We start from the raw sequence: 26,577 nt of genomic DNA, 5'->3' as shown, positions 1-26,577 counted from the left end.
TATGATTCAAGAAAGTCTTAAGAGGGCACTAGGTAGAAAGCTGAAGTAGTTAACTGGAGAAATGATGTAGGGTGCTGAGATGATTCAATAATGTGTATGAAAAATTGAGTAGGGTAGGTAAAACTGTGCTTGTGGTGAAGAAATACTGATTTATAGGACAAAAGGTACTTTCTTTGGGTAGAAGACGAAATATTCAAGATTGGGACAGGACAATGTGATGTGTAAAATAATATAAGTATGCAGATAAATAAAGAGAAACCTTTTCCCACAAAGTAGCATTCCTTTCTCAGTTCTGTTTTACTTTAAGTGTTCTTCTTGTGTCCTGTGCTCTGCCTTTTGCGAAAGCTTCTCACTTTATTGGTCCCCATTCACTATTACATGGCATCAAATTATTTAATATAATTTAAAGAAAAAGAGCAGCATTTCATGAACCACCTACTGCAATATATTTGTTCTTTCTTTTACTGATACTAGCATTTTTCCTGAAAAAAATCTTCAAAGGTGGCTAGAACTTACAAATTAAAGAATTACAAATACATGTTAACTCAATAATCTATAAATCCCTGCCATGGTCCTTTCTGTACTACTTTGTTCTATATAACCATCCATGTCTATTTATCTAGCCACTGACCAGCAATGGCTATTTTTTTTATAGTCAAGAAGACATTTTTTTTAAATGATCCTTTTAACCTCCCAGCAAATCATTTATTCCTTCCTCCATTACACACAATTAGAGCATTCATCACATTGTATCCTAGCTTTATGAGAGTCTCCTAAACTCAATTAAACCCAGGCTAAATTTTTCATAATCTCTTTCAGATTCTTAGAGCCTGACACTTGTCTAGAGCAAATAGTTGATCAATTTATGTTTGAGATTTTTTTTCAGCAAATAAATAAATGGGTGACACCTCCTTTCAAATATTTATACCAAGATTACTGGAGGAAATTAGCTTTAAGGTTTTTATCCCCTAAATAATTTCCTTTCCCACTAATAGAAGTGTAGCAGCCTCAGTGTAGTTCAAAGCCAGCGGTTTGTATAAAGTCTCCTTGTCTGTGTGCCTTCCTGTGCTCCTCCAAGAATCTTATAAATATTGTCCAAAGGTCGTTGTAGACACCTTGTTTTTAAATGGACAACGCTCTGCTTTTAAAATCCCTTACCATATTTCTTTCTGCCACCATCAATCAGGAATCTTACTTTCAGAAATTTCTATCTTACATAAAGTTTGGAATACCGGGAAAAGGGATAATGTAAAACCTGCAATCCTCTCAGCCAGGCCTTTCAGCTGCAGAAACCCAACATTAAGGGCATCCTTCAGAATAGTACTTGGGTGATAAAGGGAGGGTGGGTCTTTAGCAACTGATTAAACCTAGAAAATAAACTTGGCTTTATGCTTGATATGAGTTCCCTTCTTTCTGTCTTTCAAATGCACAGCAACTCTTCAGTTTGAGGAAGCTATATATCAAGTAAAGGACTCTTTGAATCAAAGCAAGAAAGAGAAGCAGGGGTGAGATAGAAACCCCACATTTATAAATCAGAAGAATTCGCTAAGCAGCTTTTTATGATCCCCTGGAATCCAATTTCCACAGGAATGTGACAGCTGTAAGCTTCAGTTGGTGTCCACATGCGCAACCTATTTCTCCTCCCTCTTTTCCCTGTACAACCTTCTCCAATTGCTCCCTAGGACCCTTCTCTTGGAGCAAAATAATACTCTATTCACAGTCATTTGGAAAAGGGATTCGCTTTGCTTTCAGGAAAGTGGGGTGTTGTTCCTCAAAAGGACCGGAGCAAGCTATAAAAGGAAGCTACAGCGCAGGCTTCTGTCTAGTAAAAAAATCTTATTCAGGAATCTTCCCAATTTGGCGCGTTGGTCCACATAAGTGATTCCGCAGTCTTAGAATAAAAAGCAAGGCGGCTTCTTGCCTGCTGCTACAGAGCCAGAAACATTTCAGTGAGTGTTCAATTTCCTATTTCCAGCCTAGTATTTTCGTCAACCAGACTCCCCACCCAGAACATTCACCTTCCTCCCCTCCCCCAAAGCCTCATCTCCCCATCTCCCTGAGAAAAGGACCATCCTCCCAATTCATTTCCTTAGGTTGCAGGCAGAGAAGGAGACAAGGGGAGGGGGATAAAGATATCCCTACCTCCTTATGAATGGGGGGGGGGTGAATTCAGCGATTTCATCCCTAGTAACTTGCCCTCTAATTCAGCACTAGACCATTAAATTCAGAAATTCCTTGTGAATAAAAAAGGTACAAGCTGGAAACTGGGAAGAACAGAAGAGCAGAGAGCTGCTGAAAGGAGGGAGGGGAACACACACAGACACACACACCAGGATCTGAAACCTGCTCTGGAAAAGCGCAGCGGGCAAGGCTGCACTTTGACAAGACTTGGGGGATCCCGGTGCCTCTGGGAGGTGCTGCCGGCGGTGATTGAATTCTCGGAAAGGGAGCTTAGAGACACCGAGCGGCTGCACACCGGGAGCGCGCCCCGAATGTTTCCCTGCTCATGCCCCCGACCGGTACAAACCGCCTGCCCTCCTCCTATACCGCGGAGCCCCGGGCCCGCTGACGTCATTGCCAGAGAAGGAGGGGCGGCCGAGCCGAGGAGGACCCCTGCACGAACTGTGTTCATGTGGCTTGCTCGCCAAGGAGCATGCTAGCAGCTTGGCAAACTCAGCGCCCTGGAGGCGGCACACGGATTCGAGCTGGGCGCGACAGTTCTTAATTTAGCATCAGGATAAAGGTAGACTTAGATCTTGGCTTGTCCATCTCCTGATTCTTTCTCAAAACCGCCCGCACACTGTCGGTTCTGCCTCCAATAAACCAAAGACAAGAACGGTGAAACGTGGATACATACTATCAGTTACTTCCTCTGGTTTGCCTCCTCCCCCAGTACTAACACACAGGCAGACAGCCCTGCGGCTATCTCTGTGACCATGAGAATTTGTTTCAAATAAGATTAAACGTGCACGCCTTCCAAAGTTGCAGAGGTGCCAGCAAGTGCACCCTCCCCCATCCCCTTCTTTTATAAAGTCCTAAGTCACACTTGTTTTGCTTGCCTTCTTCTTTCCTTCCTTCCTTCCTTCCTTCCTTCCTTCCTTCCTTCCTTCCTTCCTTCCTTCCGTTCTTCCTTCCTTTTTCTTTATGGAAGACAAGGAAGACAGTCTTTTTAAGTCACCTAGTGTTTTCATCATTTTGGTGATGTGCTTAGTGTTTGGAAATCTCAGCCTGCTCCTCAGGTTGTTTCCTGGATACAGTGGTAGGACCACGCACAGGGCTCCTCTGTTCCCAATCACTCTCGCATCTTTTAGCCCCCTTTGCCCATGGCCTAGATTCTCAACCACTTTTTTCACACTAGGTCTCTTGTACAGAAACAGCCCCTAGGCTGCTATAAATCAGCCTTTGGAAAGTTTTCTCATAGTGGGGGAAAGAACAGCTTTATGCTTTTGTTTTTATTGTGTGTGTGTTGCTGTTGCCCTTTTGTTTTCCTTTCTTTTTTTTTTTTTTTTTTTTCTTTTGTCCTAAGCCCCAATTTTCTCTCGGATTTTCTTTGTAGGTGGGTGCTGCAGTGGTGCAGTGTTGGACTTCCAGCCCCCAAGACAACATTCTGGAAGGGCACCCAGCTCACAGAGGCAAGTGCCTGCCTGCACTCACACACTCCAGGAGAGCATCCCAGTGCGCTGAACCCCAAGCCACAAAGGCTGCTACAGCGGAGTCTGAAATAAATCACAGACAGCAAAGGGGCCATCTTCACTAAGCCCTGAAAAGTCTTTCCTTGGGGGAGACACGGAAACGGATCCTGTTGTGTACTCTGGGACATTGACACCCCAGGGACAAAACGCTTTCTGACTCAATGCTCAGAGAGTAGTGTCTCCAACCTGAGGTATACAGTCCCTATGCTCTTCCAAAGTCTCTAAAGCAATGTGGTCGCTTTTTAAAGTCACCTTTTCCAATGACGCTCTTAGCAAGATGCATTTTCTTAAAGGAGAGCCTCTTTGTACATGTTCCAGTAAGGTTATTCATTTGTGGAAGAAACTGCTTTTGGAGTCTGTCTTGGAAAATGCCACGTATTTATGACATAGGTGGACGTTATTTTGGCTAAGGACTCCCAAGTAATTTCTCTAGAGAAAAGGGATCCCTTTTGTGTTAGGCTTGACTTAAGAAGTCTTTTTGTTTCCCTTAATGAGAAAAGAACACCGGTTTTCAGTTGCTGTTTTATAAGAAGTTGCATTTATGTAGGGGGGACAGAATTTCCCACATCTACCATTTCCACATTCATTAGGTCCCAGATCAAGCAGAAAAGGTAGAGCACAGGGAGCACCAAACCAAGAAGACCCTGGACGCCCTGCTGCGCTCAATGTTTTCCCTGTCCTGCAGCAAGGGTCTGGTCCCCAGGGGGTTGTGTCATCAAACTGGGACTGAAACCCGAACCCCAGAGAGAAGAGTGCATCTGGGCCTGCTCACAGGGTGCACCGCGGATTCGCTGCTGGGGCATTGCCCCTCACCTGGAATCACTCCAGGAGACACCCCCATCCCCAACAGTCTGGGACATCAATTCTGCATCCCCACACTTTCACGATCAGAGTTTCATTCATCTTCACTGAAGCGGGCACATTTCGTTAAAGTGAAAGACCCTTTTGCACAGCCAATCTCTGGGAAATTCATGCGCGGACACTTTTCTGAGAAAAGTGAGAGTTTTAGCAAAGTAACCAAACCAAGACTAGGCAGTACCAAAAGATTTTCTGTGCGAGCTCACCTTCAGGGTTTGCTCTTTCTCTTACCTCTAGGGAGCAGAACCCGAAAGGGAGACCACCAGCAGCTTATCTAAAAGCAAGCTGTGGTCAACTGTCCAGATCCCACGCACTGACAATCACCAAGTCCTATGTGCTGGACATGCTATGTGTACCCAGCCTCAGCGCCTCTGGCACCCGGACCGATACTTACCTCCTGTTAAGATTCCTCTTGAGTAGAATGAAGAGGGGAACGAAAAAGGAGAAAAAAGGCTTCCGCCCGCTCCACTGAGACTGCGATTGCTGTAGCGGGATCTACCGCCACAGCTCGCAGTCCGCGGAGCAGCTGTTTGTCCTGGAGGCTGATTGCGAGGCTAGTCGGGCTGCCCGGGCTAGCTGGGCTGCCGGTGTCGCTGAGTAGTCTTGGCTACAGCCACTCCTTGCACTCTGGTAGTCTGGCTTTTTGCTTTGCTGCGCGGGCCGCTGCTGGTAGCTCTGGCTCACAGCTCCTCCCGCCCTGACAGTTCGTCGACTGCAAGGAGCCGCTGCCAAGCCAGCCCTTTTCAATGGCGAGGGGGAGGGACTAGAAAGGAGGGGGGGAAGGGGGACAGAAGGGGGTGAGCGAGTGTGAGACGGGGAAAAGGAGTGAACAAGTGCCCTAGCCGCCTGCTGGGAGGGGATGGCACAGCATCAACTACTGGGTACCCCCTTTTGTCCCCACTCCCTGCACCCTGCATCCCACTCCAGCTCAGGAGGCAGCCTCTCTCAGCGGACGCTGAACCCCAGGAGCCCTGAGGGGGCGAGTTTGAGGTAAGCTTGGGGAGTTAAGCTTGAGTCCCAGAGGGAGGAGGAAGGCGCACTGCCTGCCAGCTACTTTATGGGACTGGAGATTTAGGGAGAGGCACAGAGCAGATTAAGTAGGGCATCAATTCCTATCCGTGGGATGTGCCCCTTTCCTTGCACTTTATGTCTACCCTTTAAGTTTCACTCCTTTACATTATGTTACAGAAGTTTTATTTTTTTTTCTTGTTTGGTGTGCTTTTATCTTGAATCCTCTGGCTCCCCGAGTCAAGCTAGAGAATCTGCACATAGCAGCACCATTTTCTCATACAAAGGATACTTATCAGATACACTAGTGGAAGTAGGGGCAAGAGCAAGGAAAACTCGCAGTTTGAGCCAAGTACCTATTTCTGAATATGTTATTCAACTGCGAGTTGCTATCTGGGTCCACACTCATCCTCTGGCATGGGGTGAGGTGGGAGGGATAGAGGGTCTGAGGAGGAAAACTGGCATTTGGTTATCCCATAGGGCAACTAAGAGTAGCAATAAGCAGGTAGATGACTGTTGCCTGTAGTTGGGAGATCACAATGTGAACAACACCAGCTTGTTTGGGAGGCAGGAACGATACCAGACAAGGAAGTTCCCAGCATGGAGCTGCAAGCCCAATGCTTATAAATAAGATTGGACAACCCTGACTGGCATAGGGTGACAGCTCTCCCAAGAGCACTAAAGCCACAAGGGACACTGTCTGGTTTTGGTTCAGATGGGTTCTAAACAAGTAGCAACACCCGGGCATCTATGATTCTTATTGCAAGGATAAAATCCTCATATTTATCTAGAGGCCAGAGATTGAGACAGTCGAATTGTGTATATTAGTATGTACAAAAGGTGTGCATTTTATGAAGCAGTCCACATTCCTTGATTAATGTATGGAAAAACTTGGCTTTCTGGTTCTCCACTTTGGTTTTAAAAGGGAAAACTCTTTTTACTTTTATGTTTGTTTCTAAAAAAAAAAAAAAGGAGAAAATATGCACTGCTTTCAGGCACTAAATTCAGTATTCAGTTTTTGCTCTTGTATACTGAAGGGAAAATAAAATGAGAGATTGCATCCACAAAGGAACAGAATATGAAAAAGAAATAGTCTGCTAGTTATTATTAGTTGATTTTCTCAAAACAGCTTTATTCGGGAAAGTTCTCTTAAGGGCAAATCTTTATAAATCCACTATGAATCCACAAATCTTTATTACTCTACTAAGCCCTACTCTATTTTCCTTACCCTTTTCCAATTTGCAGTTGTATTTTTTTATTTTTAACTTAAAACTTACTTCAAAAATTGCACAGATCGTTTTTTCTGTTGCAATTTTTCATACCTGAAGCTACTGCTAAGAGAAAACCTTAGTAGGCCAGTTCAGTGCAGTCTGCACAAAATGAAATAAAGCACAAGAAAATATCTGTCCAGGGAGACACTTTACCACTACATTTTATTCCTGTTGTATCTCTGACTTCATTATTCATAGTATCTAGCAACGTTCTGTCCTCTTTTTCTGAGCAAGGAAATGTGTAGGGGATGAAATCAAATGCTGTCAAATAGTTTCTCGTCTGAGACTTGGATGTTGCACTGTTGGGTGATACTATCATAAGGGATGGCAGTAACTCAATGAAAAAAATCACAGATGTAGAATTGTGACAAATCTATTTCATGGGGATACTTTCAAAGCACAATTTTTTTCATAACACCTATAAAAGAGATCAATTAATTGATTTCTTAAGATTTTAATCTCATTTTGGTGTAAAGAGAGCTAGTCATTAACTGTTGTTAAAGCTATCATCATGACAGAATTGTGTTATTAATATTGTTAAGTCTGTTTTATAATTCCTAAACTGAAACTCATAAAGCACAGGTAGTTTTCACAGAACATTAAAATAGACAGTTTAGTCCCTGCATTCTGTTTAGAGTGGATTATCCTTACATTTGGCCAAATGACAGCTTTGCAGTTAATATGTATACTTTAGTAGTATAGAGTGCAGTATTTCATTTTTATGTGTATAGTCCAAAAGAAAGCTGTCTATGTGGAGTAGAAACATTACTTATAGACCAAGGGGACTCTACTATGTAACCCAGGAGTTCATCTGAGAAAAAAAAATGCAGTTTGATGACAAGACTGACAGAAATTCACATCTGAAAATAATGAAAGAATTTTCCCCAATTTCTCTTTGCCTGTATTCTGACTGAGGGTGGCACCAGTGAGCAATGAATAACCAGAAGCTGGGACACCTGGCAAAAGCAAACTAAATTCTTACTCAGAAAGAACTGATGAGATCCTCCCTATGCCTGCAGAGAAGGGTTCTCCTTTTCTAAATGAATTTATGGACTTCTTGCATTATTAAATAGCCCTATTAATCCTCAAAAACCACTCCATCAGGTAGATTTTATTAGCATCTCCTTCTTTTCTTTCTATTTTTGTTTTTGCTTTAACATAAAAGGAAACAAGAACAGAAAAAGATCTAAGATTTTGTAGCTATAAAATCTAGAGGTGGAAAGCCCAACCTGTACTGTTTGCAGTACTTTGTGTGCTGTTTATTCACATATTGTTTTCAGATTGTGTGCTTATAGATTTTTATAATGCAAATTCTACTATAAATCTTATAATTAACATATCTTTGAAAGATAAAAAGATACTGTGACAATGTGTTTGTTGAAGGAAATGATAGGAAACAACTGTGATATTTATGCATTTCACAACTGTGATATTTATTGCATTTCTTCAGTGTTCCAATTAGCAGCCTGCTATGCATACAAAAGTATAATTATGATAATCTATACCCTGTGAGTATGGAAATATGCTTACTTTCTTAACTTTAACCATTATGGTATTGTATGATTATATTAATGATAAAAAGATTCATCTTTTAAACTTCAGTGAGTGAAGTTGTTTTTCAGTCATAGAATTGAATGCTGAGAAAGAAAGAGTTAATTTGAAGAAGGACCGAAAGCCATGTTCTCCTAGTAAAGGGACAACTATTGGCACAGCCTTTTACTAAATATGTCAGTAACTCTGCCAAAATCATTTTTGATATGAAATCACTGAGAACAATGAATTTCTTTTATTTTAGTTTCCTTACATTAGAATATTCCTTATTGAGTAATCTACTTGGGGATTTGCTCTCTCTTGTTATAACTGTGTAGAGGAAAACACATTGGACTGTCCATGCAGATTAATCAGAGCAAGCACATCATGTCTCTTACATGATAGCTACTTTATAAAAAATAAATCAGCTATTTTGTGTAGTACTAAACAGCTTGCATTGTACATTGTACACAAATATTGCAGTTAAGAGGTGATAATGGGTATTTGATAAATAGGTAAGGCATGATAAAATGTTTTGTCCATATTTATATGCTTAATATTAAATCAATAACGATTGCAATTTTTAGCAGATAACAATGCTCAATGTTTAAGAAAAGGACAGTAGTTTTAGACTAAACACAGAGTCTCAACTCTGGCACTGTCTAGCTGTATGGTTGCACACAAATAAACCTCCAGGACAGTATTATCCAGCGAGATAGCCACTTTCCACATGTGACCTCTGATCCCATGAAATGTGATTCTCAAAGTGAGATATGTTGGGAGCATAAAATCTGTATACAATATTGGAGATTTCTTATATGTGAGCATTCACATACATGTATGAAATACCTCAATATTGAATACCAATATCACTATGCAATGCCCATATTCTGAGTAATTGTTTGAGCAAAGCTATCATTCAAAGTATTTGTTTTTCATAATTTTTATATGACTAGAGAAAACTTTAAATCTACCTATGTGGGCTTTTTAGATATTTAGGGACAGAGTTCTTTTCTAAAATGTTTCTGTTTATTCATCTAAATGTGAGGCTAACATTACTCACCTTAACATATATATGTATTTTTTTAAGAAAATGTATCCAATATGTTCAGCATTGCCTGACACTAATTTAAGGAGCTGCCATTCTCCAAAAATACTGGCAATAAATAAAAATACTGGTATTAAGATGATGCTGTGATATTCACAAATAGTAAAGTATATGCAAATGCTCTGAAAAGCTTAGAAGTTATGTTTGTATTTACAGACATTTTACAACTACATCACCTGTACACACACAAATCAAAGTAAGTCTGAGAGAACTACAAGTATAGGAAAGGCACGGGAACTCCTGTCAAATGTAAAGAAGGAGAAATGAAAGAAAGCTTGTTTTTACAGCCCCCTAAACTGTTAATAGTTTTAACTGCAGATATTTTTTTTTCTGTACCTAGCTGAAAATCATATGCATAGCTTAACTGGAGACACAAGAGGGTGCTATTAGTGAAAACTTAGAAAAATAGTCTTCTGACACCCATCCCCCTCTCCACCAGTATAGATTATTCGAATTTGAAAAGGACATATCTGTGAAATAAGACTCACAGTTCTCAATTCCCTTCTGGACATAACTTGTAAGGTTTAGCTTTCTTTTTTTTCTTTTACTCCTCCTGCCCCCTTTCTTTTTGCTGGGCACTACCACATTACCAAAACAATATTAGATGTTTGTAGTAGCACTTGGACAATTAAGAGGGAAATGTTTGAGTCAGTTCTCTATTCTTAAAAACAAACAAACAAAAACTGAAAGAGGAGAGGCAAGAAAAAATTCAATAACGGACTTCTCAGGGAAGAAAGATTTTTATAGCCATAACTGATTACTTCAACAACCTGAAATAACTGTGAGTAACTGTGAGTGATCAGGCCATATACAGTTCTCTTTCCTTCAGGCCTGAACAGCTTGACACTTAGAGTGGACAAAAGCTGAGGCTAGTTTTGTTTTGCTTTTTTAATTCTTTCAATTTCAGGGAATGACAGCCTTGTGTGTATAGCTGAACTTTGCTGAAGCACAGGACTCTAATTATTGCCAGGAAATGAATAAGCATGAGTCCTAGTGCTTACTGTTTTCCACTAAAGAATGTATTTCTTGTCCTATATTATCACTTTTCTACATTATATCAAATGATATTCTATACATTCTCCGAGGTACTTAGTTCATTATGCTGTCGGTACATGAGCACAGGAAAATAATGTCTTTTTAAAGAACTAAACATCCAAAATACTATGTACAACTTCTATCTTTCTTTCTGCAAAAAGGACATTGGCTTAAGTTATTCTGATGCTGTGCCATGAGGTAAAAAAAAATTGCAAGGCACTTTGACTGTTGAGAAAAACTAAATTTTATTTTTCTTGTTTAATATTGAAGACAATTTTTTTTCATCTTGCCAACATTCTGACCTAACTATTTCCTTAATAAGATAGGTATCAGATAATGCTTTACATTTAGGAAACACACACATTCACAGGAAAACACTCAAACATTGCCAAATTAGTATCCTTAGACTGATAAAAGACACATTATTTTCAAGATTATTGGAGTAATCCCAGACTATTCCTAGCCTTCTTTACTCCTTAAGCTTCTTTTTTTTATAACATGGCTATCAGTCAAACAGGTTCAACTTATTTGTGGCTTGTGAAATTATTTCTATTTTCTAATGTATGATAACATTTATAATGTGTGTTACCGAAAAATATAAAAAGACAAAATGCCTTTAAAAATAATTATGACTGTGATTTTAAAAAGTAATTAATATATAGCAATTTTTAGCTGTTTTTCATTGAGTACATTACTTCCGTCATCACATTTTAAATGACTAGAGAGCAATGCAACATGATAGTGTTTTCAATTTTAAATTAATCAGTTTCTAGTTCTTCACTATTAAAACTTAGCAAAATGTCAGTTTCTGTATTTGTTACCAAAAAAATAAATAAGTAAAACCTAAAACTAAAACAGAACATGTTCTCAACTGGGAAAGTGCAGTTAGTCTTAACTATTTAATTCTATTTATTTTCACCTCAGTTTAACAATGGTGATACATTTTATTTTGTGTAAAAAAGTATTGAATTTTTGCTATTTCTTGAGTAAAATTATAAAACAATAAAACTAAAAGTGCAATTATACTCTGTATTAACTCTCTTGTGATTATCTTTTTTGATGAACAAGATAGTAAATGTAAAGGATTTGGAGCATAGACAAGTATTCTTTTTAGGGGCAAAAATAAAAATCAAAAGCTGACTATAAAAATAAAGTATTGTATATATCCTTTCCATATTGAATACTAATATCAGTTTCTTACCACTTTTTGTAGTTCTGTGAGAGCAAAGATTCATTCTAAAATTTACAACTTCCGCAACTTTCTTTCCACCTTTTTTATTTAATATTTAGTTTTCCTGTGGTAAACTCAACAAATTTGAGCTTTGCTGTCAAGTCCATCTCTAGCTGTTTATTTTCTACAATTAGACAGTTAATTAATTACTTTTCTCATAGCTTTGACAAGATATGTGACAAAACAACTGAAGAAAAAGAAAAATTTTGTTGTTTGTTTATTTGGTTGGTTGGTTCATTTATTGTGTTTTGTTTCCCCTCACAGACTGAAAGGATAAATGACATCATGGAAGTCAACAGGCAGACTGGAGCATCAGGAACATGAAGAAGAGGGCAATGAATGCTGGTATTTCAGCTTACTTTTTTCTCTTTATTCATTACAGAACCTCAACCCATAGAAGGGTGATTTTTCAGATGGGTTTTCCCACTTCAAATAACACAGCGTAGAACTTTCTTGAACATGCCTACAATTTGTTTCCATGTTGAACTTAAAACCCAGCAAGTTGATATTCAACATTAACTATCTCCTTTATCTCCTTCAGTGGCGTTAGCACATGCTAGTATCTAGTAGTAAAGCATGCTTTGATACGCACAGTATGGCTACACTACTTGGTATCCACCAGCCCCTTTCTCTGAAACCCTGAACTCAGTGCTGATAAAAATGTTCTACTCACCTCAGGATCTTGATCATGATAAGACACATTTCTAAGCAGAATGGGTACAAATAACTTCAATATCCTATGACATTTGATTTCTAGTTTTGCTCTTGCTTTCTTGAATAATGTATTCTGTGTATGATTCTGATATGGATAAGTTTGCTGGTAAGACAATTTGTAGTTCATAGTAAAATATGTCACCCAAAGCTATTAATTACACTTGAACACTGTAACTGAATTAATGCACATACTTCTTTTATTGATTTTAATTTATTCACCAAAATGCGACCATGAAGTTGTAACAATATTTGAAAAATTACCAACAATAAAAAAACACAAATAAAATGGCATAGAGTATGAAATTACAAGGTTATAAAGTTATTAAGTGACCTAGGCTTTCAAGCATCTTAAGACTGTGAATTATTAAAATCTCAATTTCCTTTACAAGGTATCAGTTGGAAGACAGAACTGTCAGAACATGTTTTGACCATGTTCTGACAAGCATGAATGAATGGAGTTCTGGAAAACTACATTTCTGTTACGCACATTTATAAAATAAAGCGAGGCATGTATGTTGGGGCTATGAGGTATCTCTCAAGTTCACAGATAATCTTTAGTTACAAACCTCAAGAATTACATACTTGTATTGAACATATTAAGCCATAATTTTCCAACTAAGGCTTTAAATTAATATTTCATGAAGGAGTGAATACTACTGAAATATACTAAAATATTTATTAAGCTAAATTTTAGCTGTAACTTTGTGTCATGATAGTCTTTACTTAAATGTCTTTATGAATAGCCAATTTAAAAATTAAGATAAATTAACAGTTTCATAGAAGTATGGCACCTGTTTTGTTTTTGTTTGTTTGGTTTGGTTTTTCAAGACAGGATTTCTGTGTAGCTTTGGAACTAGCACTTATAGACCAGACTGTCCTTGAATTCACAGACATCCACTTGCCTCTGCCTCTCAAGGCAGATTAAAAGCATGTGCCACCACCGCCCAGCTGATACTTGCTATATTTCACAGTGATATTTATGTCTGATCTACAATGTAGACTAACATAATTGACAAAGTATACTTTTAACATTTCATTTGCTCTACCAAGAAGCAATAACTGTAGCTCAATAAAACATTGTAGTTCCATACAATTTTAATAAAATTAACTTGGCATAGATTCACTTAATTCTTAATAAATAAAAAATAGAAGGTAATCTTTTGTCCCAAGTTATATTTAAGAACTAGTAACTTGGACTCTGTCTTAGAGGAAGAAAGGGACATAAAAACTAGCCATACTCTGAGTCCTATGGAAAGGAAAACAGAAAGTATTCTTAAACTTCTTTTATTTTCTTTCTCCTTCAGTTTTCCTACCATAATTTTAACAATTTATCCTTTGATTCTTTCAATTTGAATAAGTACTACAGTGTAGCAAAATATTACTCTGGAAACTGGTATGAGAAGAAATAGAAGTGCAAGTAGAAAAAAAATATCCATTCTGTAAACTTTGGAAAGCAGTAAATAGTGTTTGGTTTTATCAAGAAATGAAGAAACACAAACTGGTATCCAGGCCCTATCCTTAAACTTCTACTAAACACTTTGATCTCTTTGGATCCAACTTCAGGTAGAGAAGTGGGCAATAAAAAAGAACTAGAAGGAAGAAGTACATGAGGATGTATAGATGCTAGACAAGGACTTTTTTTGATTTATTTATTTATTGAGGATTTCTGCCTCCTCCCCGCCACCGCCTCCCATTTCCCTCCCCCTCCCCCGATCAAGTCCCTCTCCCTCATCAGCTTGAAGAGCCATCAGGGTTCCCTGACCTGTGGGAAGTCCAAGGACCGCCCACCTCCATCCAGGTTTAGTAAGTTGAGCATCCAAACTGCCTAGGCTCCCCCAAAGCCAGTATGTGCAGTAGGATCAAAAACCCATTGCCATTAAGGGACATCAGAGGACAAAACTTGCTATTCAGAAGATTATAGTGATATGGAGGTGATAAGTACAATTATAAAGTTGGACAACTCTTTATCTTTAATAGGCAATTTTATGACTCTCCATCAAAGTCAAGTGAAGAGTATATTCTACTAGAAAACTCTATTTTCCTTTCATTGTGAACCTTAGCATTTACTGGCTGAACATTCTCTCTAGACCTAAGGCCTTAGCTTGAGGGCATATGAAAAATTCTTCTAGGTCAGTGAATCTCAACCTGTGGGATGTTATCCTTTGGGAGGGTTGAACAACCCTTACACAGAGATAGCATATCAGATATCCTGCACACCTTTTATTCGCATTACAATTTATAATAGTATCAAAGATATAGTTATAAGGTATCAATGAAATAATTTTATGGCTGGGCATCACCACAATATGAGAAACTTTATTAAGGGGTCACAGCATTAAGAAGACTGAGAACCACTGTTCTAAGATTTTTTAAAAGTATTCTTTGCTCTTCAAACTTGGCATCCCCTTTTATAATAAACAAGTTAAATGCATAGCATATAGCTATGCCATCCTGTAAACATTCATCATTCTTTGGGTGTGCTGCTGCCCAAATTAGATCATACTCAGTATAAAAAATTCGAGATTTAAAGACTAAATTTTATATATGGAAATGGATGAAATATTATTTGCATGTGACATAGTAAAGGGATTCCAATGTTACTAGTCTTGAACTAATATATAACATTTTTGTATAAAAGTTGTGATGTACATGATATAATTTTAATATGCTCTGTTGTGGGGCATATTTTTACAGCATGGCAAAAAGGGAACAGGAACATACTTAGTATATATTACTTGAGTCAAGAAAGTCTGAATCCAATTAATGATTGTATGTCATTTTGTAACTTACTTAATTTTTTCGGAATTCTATCTTCAATAAATATATAGTGAGAAGGAAAATTAATCTGAGAATTGTTGAGAGGAATGAGATAGTGAACATAAAATCATCTGATGGAACAACTAGCACAAATATTTTAATATCCCTTAACACTGGAAAGAATTGAATGTCATGAGACATTCAAAGAAATCTGAGTGAAAAAAGCAAGAGACAACTGCTCTTTTCATTATCTCTTCATTATACTTATTCATTAACTCTTTATTAAATTCATTAACTTATAAACCAATACTTATAAATAAACTGTTCATTTCAGAAATTCTCAAGGTATTCATTAAAAACCTTTCTAATCCATGTTTTATAGCTGTGATTTCTGGATTATGTATGTATGATAAGTAGAATGAAGGAGAAAAATTAGTAACTTTAATTTATCACAGAAAATGAATATCCAATGACATTTAAACAAAACATAATAAATACTTCCCTGAAAAGTTTCTGAACCTTCAGTATAGCCCAAAATTTGTAACAATGCTAATGATTAGTGTGTGTTTATGTGTTTTAAGTTACTTCTTCTAGTTGACTTGTTGAATTATAGGTGATACTAAATACTGTACATATTATATTTTCCTCTTCTGGTAGAACTTGATTTATATATGAGTCTTAGTAGTAATGGCAAAGGAAATAGTTTTCTGTTGATTGTAAGAGCCAATGGTGGTGAAAACTACAATTTTTTTTACATAGATGTGAGAAAAACGAGACCATAGTTTAATCAACAGTCAGTGCTTCACTAACAAAGGGTGGAGAGCAACAATATCTGCAAGGTCAATGAGTAGCAAAACTGACCAAAGCTAATAGCCAGCAGCTAGCCAAGGTCATTAGCTAACATAAAATAAAACAAAGATATTCAATGTGGGACTCTGAACACTATGTTTATTGGAAGAACAGCATGTGAATGCCACATGATCCTCTCCACAGTTTGGCAAGGTTAACAGGTACAGAATATCGGACTCAATAAATGACACACAGAGAATTTACCACTGTTACAGAAATTTTTCCTTTGCCTATTTTCAATGATAATTTTATAAAATTTACACAAAGTTCCTTATGACAACCATTAGAATATCCTATTATAGGAGCCTTGTTTGCTTGCTTTTTGGAATAAATCTTTAACTCTTGATGTTCCCCCTTAGCTTTCCTTTATTTTTCAATATCCTTATTTTCTGTACTAAAGTCTACTTTCTCTTTGTTTACTTTCAAGTATCTGTGTCTTTAGATAATCATCCAATCATCTTTAGGAGACAGAGATTGGGAGCTATTGTCTTAGATTAAATTTTGGTGGCCACCATCCATCTGTCACCTGAATCCTTTATTCATAATCTTTTGAGCTGAGAAACTCCTTGATACTCTCAAATATTTACATCAGTAAGAGTTAAGAATTAATATTAATAATAATGAATAATTTCTATGACACATTATAATAAACATGATCCTTCTCTCTTACAATATTTGTTTTGTTTCTTTGAAAGAAGGTCTTACTATGTAATCCTAGATGGCTCTGATTCAACCTCTTTGGTGCTAGTATTATAAGTATGTATCAATAAAGCTGGCTGTCAAAATCAACTTTTTATTTAGGAGAAATACCGTATCATTTATTTTTGGTATATCTGAACTGATACCATTGTTATTTCAATCTATTATGAAATAAAATGAGAACCATTTAAACACAACCTCTATATTACAACAGTCACATCTGAAAACTGTGATGGTTACAAAGTACCTGGTGTGAGGTTAAAATAGTCATAATTAATATCCTAGCCAAGAGAAAATGGAAGAGTACAAGGTTCTGTTATGTTACTTTGAACAACACACAATTTAAAGCACGTAATTATTTGTTTTTGAAAACTTCCACCTAATAGTCTCAGAATAAAGTGGATCACAATTGAGTGTAGCTGTTATCAAGTTGTTGTATTTTATAATTGTTAAGGAAACCAACATCTTTTTTAGACATGTCTGTGAGGACGCATTTAGTTTAAATTTGTTGAAATGGAAAGAAACACCTTAAATGTGAGTGGCACTATTAATTTAGCTTCACTCATGCACTAAATACAAGGGATAAAGTGAACTTAGCACTAGTTTTCATTAAATAAAAACAATAAAGTAAGCTTAGCACTAGCTTTCATTAGCTAGATTTCTCCCATTACTGATTACTGACCTATGAAGTAATTGAAACCAAGGGCTCATATTTCTGCTTTAATACCTCCTTTACCATGAAGGACTGTATTTCTTTTAATTGTATGCTGAAATAAATCTATAGAAATACATGTTTTACATAGAGGTCTTTCATTAGACATCTTTTGAACATAGGCATATTGATTGAATAATTCAAATAAATGAGAAGATTCATCATAACGTTAGTGAACATTAAACCTGAGTGACTCTCTTTGGACTCTACCAAGATCTCCTTTTAAGAACACCGTTGGTAGATGAAGTATCAGTGAACAAATAGCCCAAAATATTGGGGGAAATTAAGGCAATGATGATTTCTGTACTTCGTTATTACAATATATACTACCCTTTTTAATACTTGAATATTTGTGATAATTTTATATGTTTTTTTGTCTGATTTTATGTTAATTTTATGTTCTTATTTAAAGAGATAGCCTTCAGCTTAAGTTTCAGCTTTCCCCCCAAAGATTCAGTTATATTTTTCTATGTCACATTTTTTTTATTTTTTCAGAAGAAATAAGAAAAATATCTTTCAATATGAAGTTTTAGTTATAACTATGGGCTTTTACTGGATGGATTAATTATACAAAAATAACTATATTTATTTTATAGTAATTAAAATTGTGCTTAAACAACTCCATACATTTTAAAAAACTCATACTATTGACTCTCAATTCCAACCTTTTTCTATCTCTTGACAAGTCATCCACTGTACTCCTCCTAGATAATCTTTCTCACATTCATCTATATTCATTTGTTTTGTGACTTATAGAATTCAAACAGGGTCGTTTTTGTGATCATCAGTTTGATGCTATCTTTTGGAGCCTGATAGGCACTGTTGTGTGACAGTACTTTTGCTGGGGAGAAGAAACACACATATTTACTCACCTCACATAGGGATCCCACAAAAGACCAAATACTGATACCAACAAAGTCTAAGTTAGTAAACCAGTGAGTTTTATTGTAGTTGTTTAACAGAATATAAGTAAGAAGTTACTTACAGGGGCACAAATGATTCAAAGACAGCTACATCACCATATCCCACGGCTGCATGGGTGACTGCTCACAAAGGCTGGGAACCTGGAGCAAACTTGCACAGTGTTCAGAGAGTTCAACAAGTTTGAGAATGTCATTTCAAAGTGACTCAGCCTAAACCGTTTCTTCTTCCAGTCAGCTAGTCTGCTATCAGGAACTTTCCAGCATCTGAGCATTTTTCAGCTTGTCTGAGGGTGCCTCTCAGAAGTCCTTATTGTTTACTCCTGGAAAGGAGGGGCCATGTGAATCTGGTCAGTTTCAGGGACTTTCTGAAATATTTTTAATTGTTTACCATCTCAATTAAGGCACTTCAGCACAGAATGGAAAATTTTCAGTCTCTCATGAAACTGTTACACAACTTCAACAGCACTAAATGTGCAACTGGACAAAAGAATTTTCCACTCTGGTAGAGTTCATCAATAATCAAATATCCATCATTGAAGAGTAGGGTTCTATGATCCTCACTCTTTCTATCACAGCTATGAGTTAAAAATTACAATGGTTGTATCATGTGTAGAGGATGATGTTTGTTTTGTTGTCTTCCATCATCTCACTCTCTCTTGTAGCTCTTACATATTTACTGCCCCCTGATTCACAGTGTTCCTTTGTCTTAGACAGGGTAGTACAAATGTCTTGTTTATGTATGAACCTGCAGCTCAAACTTATTCTCAGTCCCTCAGTAGCCATGAGTTTCTGTATCTAACACTGTTCCTTTTAAAGAGAGGTTTTTCTGATTAAGGTTCACAGCAGCTCTTGTCTATGTAATAAACATTTAGAAGACAAACTTATGCTATGCTAAATTAGTTAAATAATGGTATGAAGCTTCATACTTGGGCCTCCACCCTCTCAAGTCTTGGGTATGTTATGCATCCAGGGTTGTTCAGAGATTCACCAATCTGAACATGAATAAATTTTAACAAAGAGGCCCTTTTTTCATATATTCAGGCCACATCTCCACTTGGGATGTGGGATTCCTGAATGCAGTTTTCAACTACCTCTGTAAAGGTCTTTCAAAGGAAAATACCACAAAGTTCCATTCTGTCTATGAGCAGGCAAGATCATCTGTGCAAAGCAAGCTTTTGCTTACATAATCAGAAAAAAAATTGTTATATTAGTTGTACAAGACTAGACAATTACATAAATTATCCCTTGTTGACCGTGATTTCTGCCCCACCCAGTCACACAGTCATTCAGTCCCTAAGAAACACATAGTGGTCTACATTAATTATAAACTGGTTTGTCTATAAGCTCAGGCATCTTATTAACCCTTATAACTTATATTAGCCCATATTTCTTGTCTGTGTTAGCCACATGGATTGGTATCTTTTTCAGTGAGGCATTCTCATCTTGCTTCCTCTGCTGCTGGGTCATGACTGTAGACTGACTCTCTCCTCTTCTCAGAATTCTGTTCTCATTGCCCCACCCTTACTTCCTGCCTGGTCAGCCCACCTATACTTTCTGTCTGGCTACTGGCCAATCAGCATTTTATTAAAATACAATTGGCAGGATAAAAGACCATTGTCCCACAGCAAACCATCAGCAGCTCTTAACATTTAGAGGTTCATTTTTGCTTTATAGTTTTCCTAATCATAATTTTAAACATTTAAACTTAAGTTAGTTTTCAACAATAATGTGACCATCACAGGTGTTAGTTAGCTTATAGTACTATGCATTAGTTCACCCCTCCTCTGTGAAGCAAATCTCAAATAAAATTAGAAAGCAATTGGATATCCTCACAATTGTTATACCACTATTGCACAGTTGAGTACATCTTTCCTGGAAGTTTAGGGTTTCTGTTTTATAGGATTCACAGCTAGGCAAAAGTATTGATGACTTTCTTCAGCAGTTTTCACATTATTCTCTAATGGTTTGAAGGTCTGTGAGCTGTAAGGCTTGTAGCTTTGTTCCAGCTTCCTTTCTCCAAGTATTAAATGTGAGGTATGTGATAGCCTCTGTAGTTGACAGAATAGTCTCTGATAATTTCAATTTTGAGTCCAAAAATGTTAGTTTCTGAATCCTACTGAAATACTATTCTTAACCATACCAAATGCTGAAAGAAAAATCTTGAATTGTATGTCTATACTAAATAAACAGTATGTATAAACCAAATGTGGAGTGTGCTTTTCCTTTTATTGAAACATTGAAAATATATATTTTTTCCATATGAGTGACTTTTCTCAACTTGGAAATTGTATAACAAGTTCAAAATTTGGACTTTGGTCATATGACTCATTATTTCTTATAAGTATATTCCATATTTAAAGGATGTATAAAATTCCTAAGAAATAAAATGAAATGGAATTTTGTATTATATACTAAATAGAAATTATCAAATAGTCCTTTTTATGTATATGCTGGCAATTTACTCCCAGATTAGATATTTTCCCCTTTGAACTGCTAAATATATTTTATTTTTAAAAAAGGAGTATGTCAAGCAAAAACATTTCTCCAAAGTAGGTATTATTTTTGATATCTTAAATGAGAAAAGATAGAAAATGATCGCAATTATATTAAAAAATTATGGTAAAGTTTTACACTTTTGTTTTATTTACAATGTGCTTTGAGAAGATATTAGAACCATGTTTTGTGTAGTAAAATAAAGTGGATGGAACTCTTTGTAAAACTACAGAATAGCTAAACTTCAAAAAGTAGCACTAGCCCATGAGAAAATTGCTTTCTGAGTTTGCTGTAGTGTTGTGAATATTATGTTACAATTAAAAGTATTCAGACTTGCCCGGTGGTGGTGGCACACACCTTTAATCCCAACACTTGGAAGGCATAGACAGGTGGATCTTTGTTAGTTCAAAGCTAGCCTAGTCTACAAAGGGATTTCCAGAACAGCTAGGGCTGTTATACAGAAAAAAACTCTGTCTCAACGAAATAAACATGAGAGAGAGAGAGAGAGAGAGAATAGAGCATCAGTTCAAAGGTGGTAAAATTTTGAAGTTTTTCACCTCTCTTTCTTCCTTCCTTCTTTCCTTCCTTCATTTTTTTTCTTTCCTTCTTTCTTTCTTTCTTTCTTTCTTTCTTTCTCTCTCTCTCTCTCTCTCTCTCTTTCTTTCTTTCTTTCTTTCTTTATCTCTATGTAGGTATGTATGTATCTATGTGTCTGTATATCTGCGTCCCTGTTTTATAGTTTTTCAGAGTGGTAATAGATATCCTTTATTATAAAAATAATACATTTCTTAAGTTCTTTGTTAGTGGCAGAGGGCCTAGTGTGGGTGGAAACATGATAATTCTTACAGAATTAACTGACCTATATGTGGGTGAAGTCAGTGGCCTTGGACTCATTAGCACAATGCTATAACTAATTAAACTAACGAATCTCAAAATAATGACAAACTTTAAGTTTGAAACAAGAAGTTTCTTCTTGAACCTGGCTTGTTAAAACTGATGCAGACTATTATCACGTATGCTGAAAATGTGCTAACAACTCTCTGAAATCACAATGAAAATCAGAGAAAGAATTCTCTTTTATTTCTCCTGGCACATGTTCAGAGATGCAGAAAATATCATAAATCGGCAGTGTACTGTTCAAGTATTCACAGCAATGATAAATGCAAAAAAAAATGTAAGGAATAACTCAAAATATAAGAAAGACTGCAACAGAAGTGCTGAATATTGCTAAAATACTATGTATTCACAAACATGAAAGCTTAAGGAATTTAATCGATCTTTCCCTTTTGAAATATGGTACCAGATCTAGCTAGGACCTGGCTCATTGGTCATTTTGATGATATGTATAGCCACTTGATGAAGAATAAAAAATATTAATCAGTTTGTTTCACAAGGTGCCTGAAATATTCATTCAGACAAATGTATAATTATTGACAAGCACTTATTAGCTAAGCAATGCATTTAAATAAAATGTGTTTTGTGAAACATTTTACAAGGGCTGATAATGAATATTGATTTTAAAGTCTCTGAGATAATATAGCAAAGAAATAATAGTTATATTTTCTAACTCACCAGTTTTCAAACTAAGTGCCTGTGGAGTTGTTTATCATCTGTTTTCCAGAGAAATCTATGATTGTACTTAGGAACTCACTTTGTGCAATGGTAGATTTCTATTGAAAAAAGAACATAAAATAACTATAAATTATTTGTTTTGCTTTTGTTGTTGTTTTTGGCTGCATTCTTGTTGTTTGAAAGAGTATCTCATTTTGTAGCCTTGGCTGACCTCAAACACACAGAAATCTGTCTGCTCTGCTTCTCAAGTGCTGAAGTTAAAGACAGGCACTACCATGCTGGGAGAAAATTAATTGCATATAGTAAAACTGTAAAGCACTTATTTTATTACTTAACAAAGAGCTCTATTCCAAATGTTCACAATCTAAAGACAGCTGCAGAATTTTAACTTGAATTTAAGCATTTGAAATATTATATTTCATAATACTAGATGTTAACATATAAGAATGTAAAATTTGCAGACACAAAGAAATAATTCCACATGCTTTAACTGCCCTAGAAGCTTCGTTCTTGACAACCTACTTGCATAGTGTCAGAAGGTGCTATGAAAGCAGATAAATAAGAAAAACAATCCATAGTCTTTCCTATCATTGATGCTTATGAACCACAACAAAAAAACAGCATGACAAGATATCACTAAAGGTCAACAGTGGCACTCCTATCCTGAGGATAACCAACATCTGTCTAATTAGACTTAAGGCTAGTGCAAAAGGAGGCAAATTCATGGTACTTGAACTCTGCTCAGCTTTCCAGGGGTTGGTGTGTCTTGGATTTTAGAGAAGTGGTGTAGGAGGTCTGTCTGTTTATGTGTTTCTTTCGTTTGTTTATCAATAAAGAAACTGCTTGGCCTGATAGGTCAGAACTTAGGTAGCCAGAGAAGACAGAACTGAATTCTGGGACAAAGAAAGCAAAGTCAGAGAGAAACCATGAAGCCACAAGAGACAGACGTGCCAACTCTTTCCTGGTAAGCTACTGCCACGTGGTGATACAGATGAATAGAAATGGGTTAAATCAAGATTTAAAAGTTATCCAATAAGAGGCTAGAGATAATGGGCCAAGCAATAATTTGATTACTACAATTTCTTTGTGATTATTTTATGTGTATGCTAGCTGGGTGGCCGGGACCAAAAACAGGCCCTCTCTCTCCATCAACAATTGGAGGTCCAATGAGGCCAACTAACTCCATGTAAAACCTAAGAGGGCTCAAAAAGAAATCTAAAAAAAAAAAATAGATTTTAACACAACTTCTTGCTGTTTGCTGGATGCTTGCTGCCCACAGGGAGATTTTCCTGGCTCAGCAGCCAAAGCAGGGAAAAAGTGGTAGTTTTATGTTTTTTTTTTAAATACTGGCTTTATGGGCTGTGCCACCAGTGCAAACTTTGTCTCTTGCAAAAAGACAGAGAATTTGGATAAGGTTTGGGAGCAGATTGCTGCAGCTTGCTTGTTGGCAATGTGGACCAGCTGTGTGTCTGGAAGTTGGTCAGTGTGCACGGCTCAGAGATGGCAAGCAGCTCCACCATGCTGGAATGTGCAAAGCAGGGGCAGGAACTACAGTATTCACAATAATAACAGTGCATCTTAAGTTTTAGACTGGGCAGGCAAACAGGCGTTACTGTGCAACCCTTATTAGTGGCACAGCTTAAGTTTTTAAAAAGCGCTCCTGGACAGTAAAGAGTTAAAGATTCACAATAGGACATAGGTAGACATAAAAGACCTCTAAATGGGTAGCAATGTTGGATAAATGTATGTAGGCTTGGGAGAGAGAAGAAAAAGTATAAAGAGTCATAAAATAAAGCTAATGCTTTAAAGAAAAATGGTAAACTCTTTAGAGAGACAGAGTACAGATAGAGATTAAAAGAAGTAAAGAAAAATAAGCAGCATAAAAATGAAAAATTCACAAAATCTGGATTATGTATATTACTGTTTTTTTTTTAATTTTTTTTTGACTGTGAAGGAGCTAAGTACAGAGAGACATTTCATTGTATGGGCTGCTAAGCTAAACTTACATGTATATTATAAATGTATCTTGACTTCAGAATTTGGATCTAAGGATATGGTACTTTGGAAAAGAAGTTCTTCTTTTGTTCTCATAGAAGATGAGAACCTATGGATTGCCTCCAGGCAAATATGGTTGCACAGACCATGCCCTCCTGAAAAGTTGCTGTGAACACCTTCAAAAATTACTTTGCTCAACTGCTGACTGAGACGAACCTAGCACACAAGATATACCATAAAAGACTGAGTAACAGAACCCTCATACAGCATGAAGCAATTTGGAGAGAAAAAATTATGCCCATATTCCCAAATATTGTTTATAAATGTTCTTTTACATTTAAAGGGGGATAAGATAGAGATATGAATAATTTACATTGGTATAAATCTTGATTTATTGACACAAATTTAAGGTCAATTTTGATATATGTGTATTTCTGCTCTTGATTAAGATATTGTGATTGTGTAATTTACTTAAAAATGTAATTTGTAATCAGGAAATATAAATTGTTAATGAATAACCATCGATAATAGTCAAGCCTGTAGTCATGTTAGTTAGATTTTCTAGATATATAGAGATATATTTCAGTTAGATAGGCATTCTTCATATCTTTCAAAGATTACAGAATATGCCATTTAAAATGTTTCAATAACTTAGGGCTTTCCATGAAAATGACACACGTCTGTTCCTGGAATCACTGAGCTACTTCCTGAGGAAGATGGGCATTAAAAGAGGCTCCTTATGGACTTGGTTAGCCAATTGGGGAAGAAACTGCTCTTGACTGAATTTTTGCATAAACTGGACATGAAGAACCCACAGAGGAATGCTGAACTTGCCTAAAGGTGAGATAATCCTTCGGGGTTCCTGATTCATGAAAGAGTCTGTTAGACATTCTGCAGGATACAGAAGAAAGTGACTGGACTGTCTTTGAATTTTCTTGTTTCATGGAAACGTCTGCTGGATACTATGGGCCTGTGGGCTGGAGATGAATGCCCCAATGGTCTGTCATTTCTAGAGATTTGGAACTTGCTTAAAATACACTTCCTGTTTACTTAGGTAATATTATATCTTTCTGGAGTCTTTGATGGAGTTGAAGAATAGATAGTTATTATAGTTTTCCTTAGTTATGATAAAAGTTAAAGGAAATATAAATATCATAACTGTAGTTCATGCTTGATAACTGTTTTATTATATGTAATTTAATATGTTAAATCCTTCCTTTTCTTTAAACAGAAAAGGGGAAATGGTGTAGGACGTCCTTCTGTTTATGTGTTGCTTTCAATAGTTAATCAATAAAGAAACTGCTTGGCCTGATAGGTCAGAACTTAGATAGGCAGAGAAGACAGAACTGAATTCTGGGACAAAGAAAGCAGAGTCAGGGAGACACCATGGAGCTGCCAGAGACAGACGTGCCAACTCTTTCCTGGTAGACCACTGCCACGTGGTGATACAGATGACTAGAAATGGGTTAAATCAAGATGTGAGAGTTAACCAATAAGATGCTGGAGATAATGGCCAAGCCGTAATTTAATTAATACAATTTCTGTGTGGTTATTTTGAGTGTATGCTAGCTGGGTGGTCAGGATCAAAAGCAGGCCCTCTCCCCATCAACAGAGGAGTATGTATTATTACAAGTTTAGAGGCCAGCATAATCACTAACTATATTCTAAATACCTACATCTATACCCAAAGATAAGCATAGCTCTAAGTCCTCATAAAAGAAGTTTCTGTTTGCATTGCATAAAAACCATTTAAAAAAAAACTCAACTCGTCAAAATGTAGAGAATAGTTAATCATCGGGTGCAACGACCCAATTGGTACATCTATAATGTGACACCTTACCCTTAAATGTCACTGAAAAATCTGAGAAGAGGTTGCACAAAGATTGTTGAAAGCAAGAGGACCAAAAAATCTGCTTGAGATTGTGTCCTGGAAATCTACAGGGAAGCTTCAATCATAATAATTCAATAATGAGGCTGCCTAAATGAAATCTGAACAAGGACACCATTAGGCAGATTTATGTAGCATTGGGAGGGGAGAATCTCACAAGTCCATGCTAGTAGATATTGAGCTACAGACAGTTAATGAGACTATGAGTGAGAGAAGCAGTCTTTTCCAAGGATGAGGCCCTT

The 26,577-nt window shown here is 36.7% G+C and overlaps 1 protein-coding gene and 1 long non-coding RNA gene across 3 annotated transcripts in view; one reads left to right on the top strand and one right to left on the bottom strand.

Annotated features, from left to right (window-relative positions):
- Positions 1-5,271, bottom strand: part of LOC102002740 (protocadherin-11 X-linked) — a 766,031-nt gene extending 760,760 nt beyond the window's left edge. For both annotated transcript variants that reach the window (XM_026777972.1, XM_026777973.1), the window contains exon 1: positions 4,945-5,271. The gene's annotated coding sequence lies outside the window, so the exon portion shown is untranslated. The remainder of the gene's footprint in view (positions 1-4,944) is intronic.
- A 160-nt stretch (positions 5,272-5,431) lies between these two features.
- On the top strand, positions 5,432-13,177 carry LOC113455719. The gene is made up of 3 exons (XR_003376695.1): positions 5,432-5,540; positions 11,998-12,078; positions 12,837-13,177. It is a non-coding gene; the product is annotated as an uncharacterized LOC113455719 (long non-coding RNA).
- The last annotated feature ends 13,400 nt before the right edge of the window (positions 13,178-26,577 follow it).

Source organism: Microtus ochrogaster, unplaced genomic scaffold, assembly GCF_000317375.1.
Source record: "Microtus ochrogaster isolate Prairie Vole_2 unplaced genomic scaffold, MicOch1.0 UNK93, whole genome shotgun sequence".
NCBI lineage: Eukaryota > Metazoa > Chordata > Mammalia > Rodentia > Cricetidae > Microtus > Microtus ochrogaster.
Note: the sequence above shows the minus strand (reverse complement) of the source record. Positions and strands in the feature narration are given on the sequence as shown.